At 38.4% G+C, this 15,805-nt stretch overlaps 1 protein-coding gene across 9 annotated transcripts in view; it reads right to left on the bottom strand.

Moving 5' to 3' along the window:
• The window catches only part of LOC120463369 (band 4.1-like protein 1), a 75,944-nt gene extending 60,139 nt beyond the window's left edge, over positions 1-15,805 (bottom strand). For 6 of the 9 annotated variants that reach the window (XM_089124453.1, XM_039652412.2, XM_089124454.1 and 3 more), the window contains exon 1: positions 15,537-15,799. The gene's annotated coding sequence lies outside the window, so the exon portion shown is untranslated. Of the gene's footprint in view, positions 1-15,536 lie in introns of all 9 variants that reach the window. The other 3 variants (XM_089124459.1, XM_089124455.1, XM_089124460.1) reach the window with 3 other exon arrangements.

Below are 15,805 nucleotides of genomic sequence, written 5' to 3'. Positions count from 1 at the left end.
TGCATGCTAGTAGAAGAAAGGCACAGGGCACAGGCTCTAGTAACTCAAGACAAACATGTCAACAGTTCACACAAAACGATTTTATGGAAGTGACAAAATGTGCATGAGGAAGAAGTAATGAGGGAACGCCTCTCCGTATTTTCTCATGCAAGGTCTAAATCTTTGCTTGCTGCCCATACTGCATACATACATAGCATTCTAGGTAGCATCCTAACAAAAATGGAACCTCATAAGGACTGCTTTTGAATGCTGTCCTGTATATATGCAGGAACTTGTATAACTGATTTGAATATAGGAGATGAGAGAAATGACACAATACTTTAAAGCAACGGTTCTCTATTTTTGATTCAATGGCCTCCCATTGTCCAACACAAATTATCGAAGCCACATGTCAGTGTTGTAGTCGAGACCAACTCACTCGAGTCCGAGTCGACACCGAGACCAGAGAGAGTCGAGTCCGTGTCAAGACCGAGTCCATAGAGAGTCGAGTCCGAGTCGAGTCCGAGACCAGAGACGGTCGAGTCCGAGTCGAGACCGAGACCAGTGAGGGTTGATTACCTAATTTACTTTTATTTACTTAGAGAAATCCTTCTTTTTTTCTTTTTTTTTTTTTTTACTGAATATGATCAGTTTAGGGTAAAAAGGCCACATAGTAGGTGGTGTTAAAAGTAATTTTATTACAATTTGTCATGCGCAGTTGCGCACTAGAAAATCACCAATCACTGGGCGTGTCAATCAATTTCAAGAAATATTTTATTAACATACATTAATAATCATGAAAAATATTTTTAATTGAACTCGAGTGTCTCGAACATTTTTATTTTTTAGGACTCGGAATTATTCTCGAGTCCTAAAAAATAAAAATGTTCGAGTACGAGTCAATTCCGAGTCCAAATGGACACGAGTCCATGACAAGACCAAGACCATTAAAATATGGTCTCGAGACCGAGTCCGAGACGAGTCCGAGTCTCGAGTACTACAACACTGCCACATGTCGTTCCAAACATGTAAGATAAAAGGAGAAGTTTATCAGAATGTGAATTGTGACCACAACTGTCCCTAGTTTCTTTTTAGGGATGCAAACGGTTAATCGATTATCGATTAATTGTCGACAAGAATTTACTCGATTAAATTAAATTGTCGGCTAATTGAACATTGCGAACGTGACACGATGCTAACCTCGAAAATCACACTTTCATACATTGTGTGTTCACTTCACATATACAGCAAAAGGGATGTTCGAGGCGCACGGCACATAAAATACAATACTGCCGATTGTTCAACAGGGAGCGTGCAGCTCTTAAAGGGGCCACACCTTATTTCCACTTGTTATAAGTTGTACATTTGACTTCCCCATCAGCCTATAAGTGCTGTTGCTAATGTTTCAAGTTTTTTTTTTTTTTTTATCTAAGTAGTTTACCAGATAGATTATTATATGTAGGCTTAAAATACTGTAGGTAGGATAAGCCTAGTACCCATATAGATTTTTATTTAAAATTTATTTTATGTTGCTTAATGTTTCACATGCAACAGATGAGGCAGTGCACAATTATTTTTTATGTATTTTAATTTTCTGTGCATAATTTATTTTGTTAAACTACATAAATGCAATTATTCTGTGACGTATCCCAACTGTTACAATAAAACATCAATTGAGCAATATAACATCCATTTTTATTCAGTAGCCTATATAAGCAATATTTAGCTTTTAATGTTAAATTGATACTGTGAGAAATTTACATTCTCAGGAAAATAGGCGCTTATCAGTTAATCGTTAATAGATCGATTAGGTTGATCAACTAATGATTAATGAATTAATCGATAATTTGCATCCCTACTCCTTTTGCAAAAAAAAAACATCATACAATTTTGAAACAACATTCGGATGAGTAAATAATGACTTGTTTCCTTGTTTGAGTGAATTACTCCTTTATTAAGGATAAATATTCATAGCATATTTATTATTACTGATCATTTTCAGTATTGAGTTACATTTATAATCAACATTTATCTCAAATCGTCCACCATCTTGGATTTCTCCCTTTCACTGAGCTTGTCACATTACATTGCATTACCTCCACAAAGGACAAATATGATGCCGTCTTTGAACTTGCCCAAGAGAAGGCAACAATTGACTACATTTTGGAACAGCTTTTGCACCAGGAGCTTATATAATGCTTTAAAATGTAGCCTACGGAGGCAGCTCACTACATTTCGGAACAGAGTTATACGCTGATGGCTGGAGTTCTTTTTTGAGGGAGCTGTGATGCCCTTTCAGAAGGCACAAAACCCTCCTTGTTCAACAAAAGAAAGCGCGGAAAAAAACAACCTTCAGCCGAGTCTTATATCAACTGAGTTTATGAAAATCTGACAGCTCAGTTTTGCAAAAAAAATCTACTCGCCAATTTTGGAACAAATTTGTTCACAGCAATGCAATAATGTCACAAAGTATAGAACAACCTTCAAATAAACTAATAAAATAACACAAGCACTCGTGTTAAAAAAAAAAACACCCATATCAACCTCAGATATATTTGTAGCCCCAAGCCCATGAGTCGTCAAATGGTGGCATACAGAAGAAAGTGATGACGTCAGCGGTGCAATCAGTCTCTTAGAGCGGTGAACAGGCAGAGAGGAGGAGCACGAAGAAAGAAAGGAAAGCAGGTTTTCTTCAGGGGCCCTAGTTAGCATGCACATCATACACAGCCCCTCTCAAATTAATTGGAGCATTCATATTAATGCTGTTTACCTCCAATCCATCAATCTGTCCTGACCGAAATTTGGCTGATGCAATGGAACGGCGTGCAGTCCAGCACGGAAATGTCCTTGTCCCAAGAATGAGACTGTTCTTTGCACGGTTTAAAGCTAAAACCCATTCCTATTGACTAAGGGGGGATGTTGCCCGAGTTTCTGAAAGGCATCCTATGAAGCAACAGGACTTAAATTGAAAGGCTGCCAAGCGATTCTCAGCGAGAGTGTAAAACCTCAAACCAGAGAGGCCTTTTATTGCTTGTTTGCGATAAAAACGCAGTCCGGGGAAAGTGGGAACAAACATCTCTAGCCAAAGGAGCATCACACCAAGTTAGGGAAGGGCTATCCCTGAAAAATGCTGTGAAACAGCCTTTGTTGTGTTACAACATCTGCCTTTATCCACACCGTTGATAAATACATTAACTGAAGAAGGACTGTGGACATTTGCTATTGGAGAATTCCGCAGGGGAAAAGTGAGAATACACAGATGCAGACATCATCCTTTAAAAACGTGCCATCACGCATCACTGAGCAGTTCAAGGGCACGCAGATAACTGCATATTGGATTAGACATAGATTCTGTTTCGATGACACGCCATAAATTCCTAATGAAATGTGGGTCTCTATGGCACTCACAAACAGATAAGGGACAAAAATAATTAGAAGGTGAGGATTTTGTCATATAATTTAGCTATTTCACATATTACAGGCATCTGGCCTGTCAACTAATATTTTGTTGTCTGTGTAACCGGTCCTACTCAAGCCGATCTGAGCAGGATTTGAACCACCGTTTCTAACAAGAACAGTAAAGACTGCGGCTGCTAGTATCGCCTCTTGAGATCGGGGGAGTGAGGTTTACACGCACAACTCCTACTGGTGTACGTCCATTACACCCCTAAACCTCACTCCCACCGGGTCATGGCACCAAATGTAACCGTTCTACTCGACCCGCTCAGGGGTGCGTTTCCCGAAAGCATCGTTAGCCAACTATGGTCGCGAGTTGGTCGCAATTTCCATTGAAGTCTATTGGTAACGACGAAACTTGCGACCATACTTGGCTATAGATGCTTTCGGGAAACTCACCCCAGAGCGGAATTCGAACCGGTGTCTCGTGAATGGGTAACATCAAGAAAGTAACCAACAAGCAATCCCTTTCCAATCACGGAAGCTGTCAATCACTTTCAATCAAAATTCCTGTTTTATTCGATGAAGCTGTGTACACTGCACAATAAGAGGTTTTGAAAGCATGCACGAATCTAAGATTAGGGCTGAAACGATTAGTCGACAAGAAAAAAATTTCGACAAATATCTTTGTTGTTGAGTCCAAACTAGCAATGTTTGGGAAAGTTTTACAAAAATTAAAACCAACAATGCTATCTTCTGCAATACATGCAAGGCGGAACTTAAGAGTAAAGATCCCGGCAAGAGTGTTCTCCAGCTGGAGCTAACAAACTAGTGATAACGTAAATCCCTTTATTAGATAATGCAATACTACTAATAATATTATCAATAATAACATAATTACAGTAATGTGATGATTTATTTTGCATAGAATAAAGCTTGATCAAGCTTAGGAGTCAGGGCTGTTTTATTATTGTAAAACTATTAGGTATTATAGTCTTATCACTTGCCTGTATTTTGTTCCATAATCAAGAAGGCTTACAAAAGGAGATGTTAGGAAGAATATCATGGCAGTTACTTTTTCTTTCTCATACTGTAAATTAAAAGTTGAATGAGAACGTCTCTGTCAGCTCAATTGTCATGTAAAAAAAGATTGTAATTTTATACTAATAATAATGGTTTGCAGATTAATATTTTACCATTCTTTGTTTCCTGAAGTAAATGTCCCTTTTTCTGTTTCAGTTCTAAGAAAAGCAGTGATCCTATTAAACGATGCTTAGAGAGCATTTGTATGTGATTTGAGTTGGACTGAGAATTAGGGTTGGGTATCGTTTGAATTTGAACGATTCTGATTCCGATTCCTTGTTTCGATTCCGGCTCCTAACGATTCTCGATTCCGATTCTTTTAAGAGGCAGGGTCAAAAAAGTTTAGCTAACCTTGCTAAACCAACGGTCTTTCTGAAGGAAATACTCCTTCTGTCACAAATACTTCTTTTGTCACAAATTTCGTTATTTTTAGAAAAGTGAAGCCACACTTTGGACCGCCGACATAAGCTACTCATGTTCGACTCGCGCGGTTATGCCAACACTTCCGGTAGACACTTCTTCGTTGGTGTTGTTCAGCGGTTTCTTCTTCCGCTCGGCGGACTGTGAATATCGAAACTAGGAATCGAAATTTTGACTTTTGAACGATTCCGGGAAAAACGAAAAGTTAGTCCCGATTCCAATCAATACTCGATTCTCGATACCCAACCCTACTGAGAATGACCTGTTTAGTTGGCTCAAAGTTCATTAAAACAACTATTTCAAAAGCTGAACTGATTTTCCTTTTTTTATATATTATAGTAAGGATATCTATAACTCAATGTTTTAACTAATTAAAAAAGCTGAATAATCAATCCAAACTTACTGATTAGCCGGCAAAATAATTGTCGATTAGTCGATTAATCGTTCTAATAATCGTTTTTTGAGCAGTAATGAGCAGATTCTAACTAAAGTAATACACTACATTTTAGAACACTAGCACACACTTGCCGACTTTGTAAATGGTAACAGTGAAAAACTGGGATTCATTCACTAGGGGGCTATTTACACTACGCCATTTTCAACTAAAAACAGAACACTTTTTGCTTTTTGGCTGTTCATTTACACGACAACAGCATTTTGGTGGCCTGAACACGCAAACTTGAAAGCGGGTTTCAAGTTTTTGAAAACTATTCCCTTATCATTTCCATGTAAAATACAAAAACGTGAATCTGTGAAAACGGTGATGTCATACACAACACATTTACGTGTTTGGTCTATAAGTGTTCTTTTCTTTTTTTTTTGCAAATGAAAGGATACAGATATTAACAGTAAAAACAGACATCATCACAAGTAGGGTTGGGTATCGTTTGAATTTGAACGATTCTGATTCCGATTGCGATTCCTTGTTTCGATTCCGGTTCCTAATGATTCTCGATTCCGATTCTTTTAAGAGGCAGGGTCAAAAAAAATTTTCTAACCTTGCTAACCAACGGCCTTTCTGAAGGAAATAATCCTTTCTGAAGGAAATACTCCTTCTGTAAAAATACTCCTTTTGTCACAAATTTTGCATTTTGCCGAGATTTCGTTATTTTTAGAAAAGTGAAGCCACACTTTCGATCGCCGACGTAAGGTACTCATGTTCGACTCGCGTGGTTATGCCAACGCTTCCGGTAGACGCTTCTTCGTTGGTGTTGTTCAGCGGTTTCTTCTTCCACTCGGTGGACTGTGAATATCGAAACTAGGAATCGAAATTTTCACTTTTGAACGATTCCGGGAAAAACGAAAAGTTAGTCTCGGTTCCAATCGATACTCGATTCTCGATACCCAACCCTAATCACAAGTGGTTATAAGAGTGCAGCTGTGCATAAGGTCAATTGAAAAGGGACTTTATATCAGACGAGAACATTCTAAAATTGAATGTGAACAGTGAATGTTTCTGGTTTTATGAAGATGAAATTTACCCAGGCCAGAAGACAAAGTAATAAAGCATTATCAAGGTACAGTATTATCAATGTTAAAATGAAAAAAAAAAAAACAGATTGTGTAATTTGTGTCAATGGGCTCTATGCACGGCGGTATTTCTGGTGAAGGTCTAAAGATGCTCGATAACTTTCGCCAATCGTAGAGTCCAATGCAATACCGAGAATTTAAATTTAATTTTATACTCCATGGTTATAGTGAAGAAACGTTAGTCACAAAAACAGACAAAACAGACACCCCTCGTTGTGTTTATGCTTCTTTTTAAAATTATATTAAATAAACATAACTATATATAAAATTACATCTAAACGTATGAAAGTTTCGTTTCAAAGACGGGAGGACAGTAAATTTTGAAGACTCTGCCATAATCCCGTTTCCCTCGGTTTTCCACCGCTTAAATCTCCCCAACCGGAAACTGGCGAGCATCCTTGCGTCAAATGCGGAACTTATGCATGCATATAGCCCATAGGCATGTGTGTTTGGCTCGAGAATGTGTATGTGCGCAGGGGCGTAGCCTTTCTTTATATCGTGACAAGTGACATCGCCAACTACTGGCCTGGCAGCATATTTCAGCTTTAATAATCGTTTTCACGGATCCATGTGAACGGGAATCGTTTTGATACCGTTGTCATCTGTGCAAAGAAAAAACGTCACCGTTTTTAGCACACCGTTGTCGTGTAAATGTACCCTAAATGACTGAGTTTCCCACACTTTTCCAGACTGTTCAAGCTGTTCTGAATGCAACAAACTCATAAACGTGCACCTAATTGCTAGGACATGTGTTCTAAAATCGCCTCAAAACATCAAACTTGTTTGATATCCTCTGAGTGAAATCTGGATGGAATCATAATTTAGTTTGATCACAATCTCCAGACTAGCTCTGAGTTTTGACAGCAGAGACTAATCCAGACTGTAATTGGGAGCAAAAGTCATGTAGTGTATTCCAGCCTTGACCTTAAACGCCTCTGATTGGATATTGCAGTAATGAGGTCAACAGACATGTCTGTGATTGGCTACACTGCTCAACGCTGAAAAAACACATGTAATTATAAACCTTTGGCATTCCTCAGAGCGCAAATGCAAATACGAATGAGAGCATTAGAAAGCAATGAGTTGGCACTCTACTTCCGAATTATAAAATATATTGTACAAATGCGGGCCTTGCAATTGTTATGGGTTAAATGTGGCCATTTTAGCTTCTGGAATTGAGTTTCTCTGGGCTACAGGTTGAATGCTGTTGAGTCAATTATTCCTTACACATTGTCGTCATTCCGTCACATGGTGCTACAGCAACCAAAATGTCTTTACTACCTCCACAACTGTCACCGTCAAAAAAGCTCCTATAACAGAGTCACGGTGACACAATGACAGCTTCTAAATCTGACAGACTGATTGAGGCCTGTTTTATTGAGCCCATCTCTAAAGACAGGAAAATGACAGCAAAAAGCCATGTAACACTGAGGTAAAGAGATTTTCAACAAAGAAGAGTGCTCTTTGTAAAGTTCTGTTGCCATGGTGACACAAACACTAACTGTCTATGCAGAAAGTGGCTACTGAATAAAAAATACAAATTTAGCCAGTGGGTATCCTCTTGTCAACTGACAGCTTGATCAGTTGGGTTTGAGTTTTTTCTTCTTCTTTCCACAATTAAAGGGATTCACTACACTGCTCGAGTAACTGTATTTAAATAGGGAAAACGTGGAGGTGTTTGGTCACTTCTCTGCTTGGCCCATATTGAATGAACTGGGCTAAGTGCGATCAAAGTGTCTCGCGCGCCATAGCAATTGAGTGCACAGAGGTATGTATCAACTTGTCTTAGTTAAGGGAATAACATAGTTTAATAAGAAAAAAATGGTGGATTGTGCCTTTAAGTAAACCAAGCTTCAGATATTAGAATTGATGGTGACTTGATGAGCTGAATCCTGTAAGCAATGTGGATGTGAGGATGTTTTTACCACAAAAGATAGTTAATTCTCATGCCAAAAAGACCTTAAAAGGGATGAATTTCAAAGCATGAACTATAGCTAACTCTGGAAATCAACACATAAGCCTGTGATTTTGAAAGTATGAAGGGTTTGAAGTAAATAAGCTGTATCTGAGGAAGTCTGCTTCTTAGACAAATTGTACAATGAAGGCTCATAGATTAGTCCTTGTCAGTCCTGGCAAAGCTCTATGGCAGAAAGCCTGGGGTAACGAAATGCTCATTTACTGATTAAACTAATTTCTTAAAACGACAGTCAAAGTAGCCAACTCAATTCACAAATGAATGAGACTTTCCTTTGGCCAGGCTCATTCACTTATCAATACAACCTTTCCACTTCCCTCACCAACTCAGTCTCGGCAAAGTTTGAGATGTATTGCTTGACTGTGAGATCAAATGGACTTTGTAATGAGCGTATAGGCAGACAGACTCAGGATTATGTTGTTATTTCACCTGTGCACACTGAGAGACAGATTTCCCATCTCCGTCTGAATAAGCCACATAAAAATGTGTCTTGATCAGTATGATTCTTTAACCATGATGATATTACAATAAAACGCTTTAGTTCAAATTTAATAAAGCTCCTTTTTTATGAATAAAATGTGAGGTGCTGTGCAAAACTCACAGTTAGGCCATTAATACGTGGATGCTAATGTATTCCGTGTGGTTAGATGGTTGCTTTGCTTATGAAGTCGAAAAAGCCCACCATCAAGCAGTGTTATATGGTCAATATTTATCTATTATTACAGTAACACTTTACAATAAAGTCCCATTTGTAAACATAAGTAAAAGCATTAGCAATTATTGTGCTAGACTAACTGGGATTTCTCACAGCACTTACATATTTTTGCCCTATTGTTTGTTTGATTGCTTCTATTGTTCTCCTCAGTCGTAAGTCGCTTTGGATAAAAGCCTCTGCTAAATTATTAAATGTAAATGTAGCAATGAGAAATATATTTTTCAAGCATTTATTCATTTTTTTATGTTAATAAACAAACAAAGCTGTTCGTTGTTTGTTCATGTTATTTCATGGCACATCACTGATGTAAAAAAACAACTTCGGATTTTAAACATGTTGAAATTAACAGTAACATTTACATACAACTAGCATGTATACACGTTAATTTAACAAGTTAATTATCAAATAAGAAGGAATTTATACATGTATGATATTACGCTGTACCCACATTGGACCAGCGCAGCGGTGTGGAAAACGATGGATGATTTATCTGCAAGCGCCATCTTCTGGTCAGGCATGGGAATTCATTTACAGCGACTCTCATAGTACATTATGGGTATTCTCTGGCCATTGTGGAATTGAATGAGTGCATTCGATAACCTCCACTATGGTTTCAGACACCACTACAAATGGCCGTCCCCTTGTATAGTGCCATAGTTACGGGTAAGGGGGGGGGGTGCAGTCGCATTTCGGACGCAGTCTTCGTCTGGATCGGATTCAAAACGATGATAGAATAGATCAAGTAGATCAAGTCCATCCACTCTTTGAAAAAAGGGTTCATTGGGGTTCTATATATGAAGCATAGGGTTCTTTACTCGACTCCAAAGAACCTTTAATGCAAAAAAAAGGGTTCTATAATGACAAGAAAGAACCCTTTTGGCACAAAGGTTCTTTATAAGCTGTTATTCATTCATATATTACATTATTCTGCAACATTTTGTAGTTGTAATTAAATTATTGTTTATTAAACTGTTGTAGTAACTAAATATCACATTTTTATCATGATGATTTTTGGAGGAGAAAAACTGAAATGGCACTCTTCGTGTGATATTGATTAACTATATAAAATGATATAAATATATACATTTTCTAACCCCAATCTTGAATTTGTGATCATTCACATGCATAAATACATTTTAGGGTCTTGATGTTTGTCAATCAATAATATGAAATATTTAATCCGGAAAGGACAAAACAAATGATAATAAATGAACCCAAAATGTTCCATATATAGAACCTTTTTCCTGGTTATAAAGGGTTCTTATTATTGAAGGGTTCCATGTACAACCTTTTAAGGGTTCCAAATACGTAGCGCGCTGATTGAAACTTTTCAGGTTCTATATAGAACCTTTTTTTCTAAGAGTGTAACCACCAAAGTCCTATACCATTTCATGATCAAGCACGTAAACACCTTCTATTGCTTCTTCTATCTAGTTTATGCAGATCCCTTCTACCGTGTGACAGTGAAAACACGGATTGCCGGAAAAACATGTCAATGATGTAGAAGTTTTGTGTCATAAATTATGGAATATCTTGTCAGTGGAAGGGAAAGAAAGGGAAATACACAGTCACATTACAACAAATAAAGTCGCACTTGCACACCTCTCTTAAACAAGCTGCAAAATTTGAGTTAATCATGTCTGTAGCATAAATGTGTAAATCACACCCCAAAGTATAATACTTCAGCCTGTTCTCATCCCAAGGCATCATATACTGACACATTTGACATTTCGTCTACATCATACGCACATGGCACCCTTTAGCGTCAATATAAGACGCAGATATATATATGGGTAAGAAGGCGCCTCCTAGTGGTCTAACCCTAACCCTACCCCAGAACTAAACCTACCCATAACCGAAGCGTGTTTTATTGACGCTAAAGGGTGCCGCGTGCGTTGGATTTAGATGAAATTTCAAAAGCGTCACTATATGACGCCCTAGGATGAGAATGTGTTGAATACGGTTATAATGGAAAAGCTTGGGGCAAAGTAACAATAACAACAGTGATCACCTTAACAAGTACTGCTTATTATAGTTAGTTATAGCGATTCAACAGCAGCAGTGAGTTTTATCTGAAAGGTCTGTGACCGTAGATTTCCATGGTAAAACATCAAGATGGAAAGTATATAAGGGTCTCCAAGCCAAGACACAAAGACAAAGCCACATTCGATATTGAGAGAAGTAAAACTGCTTTTAGCTCCAAGGTATCAGTGCCTCCTGGAAGACATCCACATATACCCCTTCATTTTCCACACGGTGTCCATTTAAAAGATGTCAGTGAACCCAATGAATGTGAAAGGGTGTCTGATGAAGCGGCAAGAGAAAATTGCGCTGACTCACGGCAATCAGGCCGAGTCATGCTGTCACCCGCAAGACCACAAAGCTTAACTGCCTTCTGAATAATTTACATTCTTCTGTACGATCAGGGCAGAACTTCATACACACAACTGACTCATATACAGGCAAATAAGCTCCCGTGGGAGGCTGCCCTCCCCCTGTGAACATCAAAAACCTTCCCAACACTGACACAAAGGCACAGGCACTCTCTTCATGGACACAAACGGCAAACGGGACGCTGTTAAATGTTAAATGTTGATCTGCACTCTCTGAGCCCTGCGAAGGGGATGGAGAGGTAGAGAGGGGGTCAGTGTGTCAGCCATGGAGGCCATAAGAGCACACAGAGTAGAGAGGATGGGCCTTAATGGGTTACGGGGAGGAAAAAAAGGCCACAGAAAGAGGCGTATATAAAGATGAGCACTTTATCTGCAACATCAGTGTCCTTCCTCTGGTTGATTTTTGAGGACAGCATAGCTGTATCCCCACAAACTAAAATTACTTCAAATAAACATTTACAGAAATAAAAGCTTGGCAGAATAAAAAATAATAAAAAAAATGACTTTTTTATTTATAAATAGTTTTATGATTACATTTCTAAGCACTGTAGTCAGTACTGCAGATATTCACTTGTTGAAAAGCTAAAGCACACTTGAATTTGTTCTAAATCATCATATTATGTTATGCAACATTTTTTTCCATAAAAAGTGCTTCGGATTTTCAATTTAAGCTTGTGGTCTTGCAATAGGCCGTCTGTAAAGTCTACTTCATGAGACAGGAGGGTGTCCCATTTGTTATTTTATGCTTCTGAATGTTTTTACATGATGCATCTTTTTGCCGATATCGATACAAATATTTTGGGGTTTTAAAATCCGATATTCCGATATATCGTTCGATATTTTTTTATTTTTTTTATTAAATATTGTTGGATTTCACACATGTGTAAAAGAAAAGCTAACTTTTCTGCACAAGATACAATTGATACTTTTTCTCTGTCTAAATGTTCACTCCTCACAAATATAAACTTACATTTTACAATGCAGGGATTGTAACTAGAGATATGCTAGTTATAAATACAGTAATCATTACTTTATTTAGGCAGAAAAAGTTCATTGTGGTTTCCAAGCTCATTAATTTTAACGTTAGCGGTCTTCCACTGATGATAGTGGCATTAGCTATAGCTTTGTGGTTAGCTAGTCTATGATGAGCCATAATTTAGCTATATAACATCATACTGAAAATTGTAAAACATGATATAACAGGCCAAGGAGAGATGATTAAAGCGTGTTTCGTCCATTTTTATTTTATTTTTTAAATATTCATTTATCGGCCATTACCGATACCGATATTTTGGAAAATACCTAATATCGGCCGGCCGATATATCGGTCTGGCTCTATGACGGATCGCAGCTGATGCAAACTCCACGGCTAACTAATATACCTGACAGTTTGTGCAGCATTATGTGGCTTAGGGTGGCATTTTGGAACGGGTCCATTGACTGTCTGTGCGCCAAGACAACAAAGCAGCTATTGTACCTCCAGTTTCAGACTACATGACACCGTTTTTAGTTGAAAAACGTAACTTATTATGCATTTTTGGCCGTTCATTTACACACGACAACGCCGTTTTGAGAATCTAAGAACGCAAACTTTTGAAAACGTGTTTTAAAGTGCAATTTTTGAAAATGATACTATTAACATCTGAAACTACAAAAACACGAGTTTAAAAAAACCAAAGGAGTTGCTGTGCCCCCTCCCATCCCATTCACAAGCGAAAACAAATGTGTGAAATGCACGTACACCGGTTGGTTGCTTTTGCTTTCCCATGAGAAAGCAAAGTTGAACCAACATTAACATGGCTGGTTACCTCCAGATTACCTTTGTAACACATTCACCTATGGTTTTACTCGTGGAGGGAAAAAAAGTTTGATACCAAATGTTTTGAAATGCAGCCAAATGCAGCATATAGTGCAATTCATGTCAGCACACTGTCAGCAGGAGAACTCATGGGACGCTATAGGCGCGCTGAGAGCATGTTGGAGGTGTGTGTAGGACGGGATGGTTGCAGTTTGCCATTAATAGCATGCTGAGCTCAATTAGTCCAAACTACGTGCTACTGGAATAACAGAATGTTTGCCACTTTGTGTTGCTACAGCCTCGACATGAATTAGACATTTGGTTTTGAGCTAAATAGTGGTGCCTGCTGTTTACTATTGCTCATACTTGGTTTCTTTTTTTAAGTAATTGAACAAACCTCTAAAGTATTACACTTTGGCACATTACTCATCCAGCACAGTTTCTGCTAAAGAATGGCACATCAAATCATGCGCCTTGTTGAGGAAAGGTGTGCAATTACCATTTTTACCCTTTCACACGTTTGAAATATTCTAACTGCGTTTTTTAAACTGCCCATTATTTTAGAATATTTCACCTTGTTATTTATACCCCAACTCTTCAAGCATGTCTTGGAATAGATCTGTATCAACAATGTCTTTTTATTAAATTTTTCCTTTTTATTCAAAATATTCACAAAGGTGTTAACTATATCGTAAAATATCTGATCCTGAAATAGTTGAAAATTGTGAACGCTGTGATGTTACACAACGCAGAGAATCAAAGCTGTTGGAATTACAAAATATAAATCTCCTGAAAGACTTAAAAGTGGCCGGTGAACAGGGGGAAGAATGAACTTTATAAAATAATAAAATAAAACACGTTGTCAAATTGTTTAAAAGTTGCCACTTACATAGACCAAACTTTTTTCTAGACATACACAAAGTACTTATGTGTATGTCTGAATCCTAAAATAAACATTGTGTGGATGAAAACATTGAATAGTTGTCATATATGACACTCAAATAAGAAATAACTAAGCAGGTTTTACTTGCCCGACAACCAATGAATTGTTAACTAGAGAACGTGCACACTGATTATAGTAATTATGACTTCCCAGTAAGCATACATCTCCAAGAGGTCTGAACATCTGCAAAATATCTCATTATTGTGTACACTGTACGATATCTAATAGCGTATTTAAAAAAAATATTCACTCACTAAATTATAAACATCTGAATGTATTTTTTACAGTAGGCTACTGCAAATGAGCAAACTCTCTAAAAGCACATCTTTCATCTCATCCAGAAGAAAGAGCAGACAGACTTCTGTGTGGCGTATTGATTTTAATAATTCACATCATTCCAGACCTGGAAGACAACTGATGAAGACCTTTACTAAGCTGAGCCTGCCTCTTCAAACAAAACATGGCAAAAACAATCTGGCTTGAACCACAGGGTGCTGCTGTATATAAACAAAACACACAACAATACGCCAACAAATACATAACAAGTCCAGTTGTTTTCTGCAAATGCGTTGGCAAATGTTAATTTTTCTCTCGGCGTGCTCATTCAGCTCTATTATAGCAAACTAACACGGTGAGCACTGGAGGTTATGTACTCGCGCCTCTCCATCATTCTCAACAGCTTTCAGTTAATTGGCTTCTCGAGCCACACGAAGCGCGCGCGACTGCCCCTGGTGCCACACCCTCTTTTCATTAAAAAGCCAAGACACCTCAGTTACATTTGAGTCACCAATAAGCAACATTTTAAATTAAAGTAAACCTGCACTACCATCGCATTCAGAACACGAAGATAAATGTTATTCTGCGCGTGATATGGGGGCTGGCCAACCATTAAATGCCTCAGGCCAACGGGGAAGAAACACAGCACCTGAAAACCTAATATTTCCTTTATAACCTCTAATGCACGTAATAAGCGTTTAATATTAGCGTTATCCTCATTCACAAGGCGCACTAACAGGCGCGCGCGCCGCTCATTTACAATCATTGTTTAGCTAACAACGGCATCCTTTCACTGTCTTCTCTAATAAACCATTTTTTTTTTTATGTTGATGAATGACCACATGACCAAAACCCTCGGTAAGCCACCGGGCTTCTAGACAAAATGTTAAATGACATAATAATATAAAAATGTAAGCCTCGTCACCTGTCACTGAGCCCTGCAAGCGCTGTTTCAACCTGTTTATATTGCACACTTTACGGATAGTGAGCTTACATACACCGGATGACATCGCAACAAAGAGCCCTACCTGTCTCTCCAGGTTTGACGCGCGTATTTCCGTCCAAATGCCGACCATTGAGGGCTTGCGAATGCCACCGCCCAGCTGCTTCTATTCACCGTCACAGGATGGAGACTGTCCGAGAGGATGAATGAGCGGACGGAGGGGGAAGAGCAGCTCTCGGGTGGATGGATGAGAGGAGAGGAGCGGAGAGGAGAAGAGAAGAGGAGGAGGAGAAAAGCGTATAGGGGGCGTATGCGCGCTGGATACACCAAACTCCTTCCTCACAACTGACTGAG

Source organism: Pimephales promelas, chromosome 20 (genome assembly GCF_988280905.1).
Source record: "Pimephales promelas chromosome 20, fPimPro1.hap1.1, whole genome shotgun sequence".
Classification (NCBI taxonomy): Eukaryota; Metazoa; Chordata; class Actinopteri; order Cypriniformes; family Leuciscidae; genus Pimephales; species Pimephales promelas.
Note: the sequence above shows the minus strand (reverse complement) of the source record. Positions and strands in the feature narration are given on the sequence as shown.